Genomic DNA, 6,461 nt, shown 5'->3' on the forward strand with positions numbered 1-6,461 from the left:
GCTCAATTAGTAATACTCTTCCAAGCACCTAAGCATAAGTAAAGTGTCACTGAAATACTAGGGAGAGCACAGGAAAGGGCTGTGCTTGGGTTTTGCTTCCTGTCTTGAAGGGAAAATCTGCAGCTCTAGCCTTTGGCAGAACATTTAGAACTGTCAATTTTATGCATAATTTAGCCAAATTCACATACTTTCAATGGTATTCTTATGTTGCTTATGAGAATTAAAGCCTGGAACACCGTGTGCCCCCTCCTACTCTCTCTCACACTCCCTTCTCTCACACGTGCACACACCCCCTCTCTCACACATGTGCATGCACTCTCAAATATTCTCTATTTCTCTCTCTAATATCCTCACATACACACTCCATTTCTATCTATAAGGTAGAGGGGATAAGGAGGTTTCTGTAATTCTTGCAATTTTTACACTTCAAAAACCAGGAGTCGAGTTAAATATGGACAGCCCTTATGTCTACTAGAATCCCATATTGAATGTCCTCTGAGGTGGATGTGGACCTCTTTTCCTATTCTCTTTAGCAGCATTGGTAAGGTCGGAGGCCCCCATCTGGAGGGATCCAGCTCTCAGCTCTGACTTCTTTCCGCCTTGCGCCCTCTGGGGGCCAAAGGATATTTCTGCAGCATCTTTTTTTCTTTTTCTTTTTCTTTTTTTTTTTTTACAATTACAATGAAAAGAACTGTCCAACTCTTTTTAATAGCATTGTGTTGCATACAGCAGATTCAATCATTACTGATAATTGAGTTATAGTGTTTAAAGCCATCTTTATGCTTTGTGATTGACTGTTGGCTCTCAAGCTATATATTCTTACCACTTGCAATGTTGTTTTAATGGTTGATTTTAAATACAAGATGATCCATTCTTCATAAACCACATTAAAAATAAAAACCCAGAGGGGCGACTGGGTGGCTCAGTCCGTTAAGCATCCAATTTTGGCTCTGGTCATGATCTCATGGCTCAGGAGTTCAAGCCCCACGTTGGGCTCTGTGCTGACAGCTCAGAGCCTGGAGCCTGCTTCGGATTCTGTGTCTCCCTCTCTCTCTGCCCCTCCCCCGCTCGTGCTCTGTTTCTGTCTCTCAAAAATAAACATTAAAAACAATAAAATAAATAACAATAAAAACCCAGAGTGGTGCCTGGGTGGCTCAGTTGGTTGAGCGTCCAGCTCTTGAGTTTGGCTCAGGTCATGATCACAGTTCGTGAGTTTGAGCCCTGAGCTGACAGTGCAGAGCCTGCCTGGGATCCTCTTTCTCTGTCTCTCTCAAAATAAATAAACTTAAAAAAAAAAAAAAAAAAAAAAAAACAGAAAAGAAAACCTGGAAAATAGTCCTCCCTGAATGGAGAAACAGAATATGGTTCAAGAAAAAGCATTTATGGGGGCACTTGGGTGGCTCAGTCAGTTAAGTGTCTGACTTCAGGTCAGGTCATGGCTCAGGTCATGATCTCATGGTTCACTATCAGCACAGAGCCCACTTGGGGTCCTCTGTCTCCCTCTCTTTACCTCTCTCTCTCTCTCTCTCAAAACAAACAAAAAGGAATAGCATTTATTGTCCCTATGAACATTTTTAGGATATGTAAATTATCAATAAAATGCAGTGAAAACAGTCCTCTTCAGTGTGATCTGAACAAGCAGTTTGCTAATTTATTGGAGAAGAAAAGCTAGACAAGACAGGAAATCAGATCTATTCTGTTAACGTCCATTATGCACACTCCTTGTCAATCTGCAGGAAAGCCAAGGCCCTTCCTTAAGCATGCATCGGTAGGTTACGTCTGTATTTTTTCTTGCATAAACTACATCCATGGGAATATGTAAACTCTAGTGTTGATTTCCTTAGAAGAAAAACTTAAAAATACTTGCAAAGTGATAGTAGGACATATTCTGAATTTAAAAATTTTCCCTCTATTTTTACAATAGTTTCATACTCTAATTTTTTTTAAGACTCACCTTTATTAGGGCACTTGGCTGGCTTGATCAGTGAAGGATGTGATTCTTGATCTTGGGGTTGTGAGTTCGAGTCCCACGTTGGGTGTGGAGATTACTTAAAAATAAAATCTTCAAAAAAAAAAAAAGACTCACCTTTATCAACCCTTTCCAATGCCTTTAATTATTTCTTTTCAAAATCATGCTCTATCATTTTTACTTTATATTTAATCAATCTATTAAAAGTACAATCAGAATATATAATTTGGGGAGCAACTGAGTGGCTCAGTCGGTTTAGTGTCTGACTTTGGCTCAAGTCATGATCTCACAGTTCATGAGTTTGAGCCCTACGTTGGGCTCTGTGCTGACAGCATAGAGCCTGGAGCCTGCTTTGGATTCTGTGTCTTCCTCTCTCTCTGCCCCTCTCCCACTCGCACTCTGTCTCTCTCTAAAAAACAAATAGACATTAAAAAAATTCTTTAAAAAGAATATACAATTTGGAAAGTAGTCAACAACTCTTGGCAAACCAGAACTCAACTGACAGGAATGGGAAATGGGGGTAGTGGGCAGAGGGAATGTGCCAGGTAGCATGTTGGCCATGAAGGTCAGGGGTCTGGTGCATTGGCCAATGTGTTTTACAGGAGACTGGAGAGAGAGACTAATCTGCCAGTCACTTAGATAGAGGGTGATAAAAAGACAGCTTCCACTGCATAATGGGAAGAGCAGTCTCTGGGAACCCAAGTCACTTCCTCCACTCTAATGTCCTTTTTTTTTTTTTTTTTCACTCTAATATCCTTTTGATGGTAAGGCAGGAACAAGAGAGTTTGCAGTAGCTGGAATTTGAGGAAAACTGGCCACCTTTCTCTACAGTAAAAGCTAAGCCCTTTCAAGTGGGTTTGGAAATCAGTAGCTTGAGATACGATGCTATGTAAATGCTTCTATGTTAGGCCGAGTATTTTTAAAAGCACAGAGTTCCACGCGAGGAGGGCTAACCAACCTCACACTTTCAAACAAGCCCAGCTATGCCCATGGTGTATTCGGACAGCTTGCAGCAGGGGCAAACTCATTGTACAGTTAAATTGATATATCAAGGCTTTCGAGTATAGAAGTAGACAAAATAATGAAAAGTCAGAGAGAGAGTTCATGCATTTTTATCCTTAGAATACAGGAAGGAGAGGGGCGCCTGGGTGGCTCAGTCGGTTGGGCAGCCAACTACGGCTCAGGTCACGATCTTGCGGTCTGTGGGTTCGAGCCCCATGTTGGGCTATGTGTTGTGAGCTCAGAGCCTGGAGCCTACTTCTGATTCTGTGTCTTCCTCTCTCTGCCCCTTTCCTGCTTGCTCTCTCTCTGTCTCTCTCTGTCTCTCTCTCTCTCAAAATTAATAAACATTAAAAAAAATTTTTTTTAAAGAGAATACAGGAAGGAGTGCCATTACAGTGGGAAATTGGTAGCTTTGATATTACTTTTCCCCCAGGATAGATATTTCTATCAATTTATCATATTAATATATCCTAATCAAAATGATATATGTGAGACAATGTTTTTTTAGAAATAAATTCTAGCGGCGCCTGGGTGGCTCAGTCGGTTAAGCGTCCGACTTCGGCTCAGGTCACGATCTCGCGGTATGTGAGTTCGAGCCCTGCGACGGGCTCTGTGCTGACTGCTCAGAGCCTGGAGCCTGTTTCAGATTCTGTGTCTCCCTCTCTCTCTGACCCTCCCCCGTTCATGCTCTGTCTCTCTCTGTCTCAAAAATAAATAAACGTTAAAAAAAATTTTTTTTTAAAGAAATAAATTCTAGGGATTATAATTTCATTATCCAGATTATTCTGAGAATCATAATCCAATCTATCAGTAATCCAGACTTGTACTTCCCAAATGATATCCACTAGCCTCAGGTGGCTGTTGAGCACTTGAAATGCATCTACTCTGAATTGAGATGTGCTATAAATGGAAATACATAACCGGATTTTATGAAAAAAAGTAAAATATTCATAATTCATTATAGACATGTCTATAACACAATTTTTTTTGCAAAGGGACAATAGTTTTATTTTTTATTTTTGCAAGAGAGAGAGAGAGAGAGAGAGAGAGAGAGAGAGAGAGAAGGGGAAAAGGGAGAAGGAGAGAATCTTAAGCAGGCTCCATACCCAGCACAGGGCCTGGTGCAGCGCTCGATCCTACTGTGAGATCATGACCTGAGCTGAAAGCAAGAGTTGGACCCTTAACCAACTGACCTACCCAGGCACCCCAGGACAATAGTTTTTAAATTTTAGAACAAAATACCTTAACTTGCAGCTTAATGAATATTGTAACAAAGCAATAGTTCAGTAAGGCATTAAGTTCACTATTAAAAGCAATTAGTAAGTATTTACTTACTGGTTTTATTTTCTAGGTCCTATCAGTAAGGTAGCCATTTACATTTTGTTGTTTTAGTTCTCACATTTCCTATGTTGTAACTACTGGTTTATTCCTTCTTTCGTGCAATCATATGTTACTGTATCTTCACTAACTGATTTAATTTCTATTAAAAATAACATGACTGGGGTGGGTGCCTTGGTGGTTCAGTTGATTAAGCATCCAGCTCTTGATTTTGGCACAGGTCATGATCTCACAGTGTGTGGGTTCGAGCCCCAGATTGGGCTCTGTGCTGATGGTGCAGAGCCTGCTTAGGATTCTTTCTCTCTCCCTCTCTCTCTTCCAGGCTCTCTCTCTCAAAATAAATAAACTTAAACATTTTTTAATAGAAGAAAAAATAACATGACTGTGGGGGAATTATTGTCCACCACTTTGTTTCAACAGGCCAAAGTGAACCACAGATGAAACGTGACATATATCTTGCTACCAAAGGAAGAGTAAAAACTGGTACAAGGGAAAGGACATGGGTTTTAGAGTAAACAGGGCTGGGTTCATTGGGATCACTTACGATGTGATCTTAAGCTAAAATACTAAGCCATGTAACCTCTTTGAATCCCAGTCTTCATCTGGTAAAATGATTTACGCCATCTCTCAGGAATATTGTGAGAAGGAAATGAAATAACATATGTACATCTCTAACACAGTAGACTGATGCTCAATAAAACAAGCTACTAATACTTTTATTATTCCTATATGATGCAGTCAACCTAAAAATTACCAGGAAACAAGACATAAGTTAAAAGTTAAACAGTAAGTTAAAGGAGAGACCTCACTTTATTCAGTCAGCAATTCAGCTGGTTAATGAATAGAGACTAATGGGCCAGGTCACTTAGATGGACGGTGATAACAAGAGGGCTTCCTCTACTGCACCGCAGTAAGAGCAGTCTCCGGGCAGCTTCTTTTGTTTTAATATAGTAACAATACTATATTAGCAGTTAACACATTGATTGCTAGATTCCAAGTGCTGTGTTAGATATTTACTTGCATTCTTTTATTTAAGATAATAAGCAAATTTGTGTATCCCTAGATGCCATGGCATAACACGGTCTTTTCCTCCTAACTAGATATTTTGCTTACATTTAAAAAACTAAATTAGTTAAGCTAATTATTTTTCAAGATTTTCTCTTTAGAACATTTTCCACAGATGCTTCTCACCTGTTACCCTCTACCAGCCACTTGCTTCCTCCTACCATCACCCCTAACTCAGCCCAACTGTTCTTAAGGACTGGCTCCCACATTGAGGAGGGTCCTAAAGATCATTGCCTTTTAATACACTTTGTATGTTACCAATCTTCTGCCCTGGTTCCCTGCATGAGATTTTAAAATGCCAAGAGACATATATATTGTAAAGGGCTTTCTGCTATGTTATAATAATGGGAGTATAAAAACAGACTTTTGCACCTATGTATAAAGTCTTTAAGATGGCCCTTCTGACTGGAAGAAGTCCAGCCAAGCTAAGCCTGCAGGAATACTTTATATCAGTAAGCATTAACCTTAACTATGAGTGGCAAAATGACAAAATAACGGTGGCTTCAATTAAGATGAAAGCAGTTGGGTAAGCTGAATGGTGGCTCTACCCCAATGTCCTCAGGGACTCGGACTCCTTCCATCCTTAGACTACGGCTCTTCTTCTCATGGTCTAAGACAACAGGATCTGCATTGCAGGTAGCAAGAGAGAGGAAAAGATAGGAAAGAGTAGGTGATTTCTCAGCTCAGTGACCAGAACCTAGTCACGTGACTATACTTATATGGGAAGCTGGAGAATGCACCCAGCCATGTACTCAGCCCAAAACCAGGCATTTTATCACCCTGGGAAGATAGGAAACAGACAATGGAGAACAACCAGTAATCTCTATCACTCAGTCCAACTGAGCTGTCCAGGCTTTGGCCTTGGTCTGACTGCTGATCACACATCACTTGTTCTTATCACTAATGTCTCATGACCTTTATAGTCAGATCATTCCAACCTTTAGCCACGGTCACTTATCTAGTTATAATGTACATATCTATTTCATCCCCAAGGAATTAAAAGTGCCATAAATGTATGCATTTATCAAAATTATGAAGAAAGTGAACCTCCTGCCAATAAAAGCACAGATGAAAATACAAGACAAAC

Source organism: Panthera tigris, chromosome C1 (genome assembly GCF_018350195.1).
Source record: "Panthera tigris isolate Pti1 chromosome C1, P.tigris_Pti1_mat1.1, whole genome shotgun sequence".
Taxonomy (NCBI): Eukaryota; Metazoa; Chordata; class Mammalia; order Carnivora; family Felidae; genus Panthera; species Panthera tigris.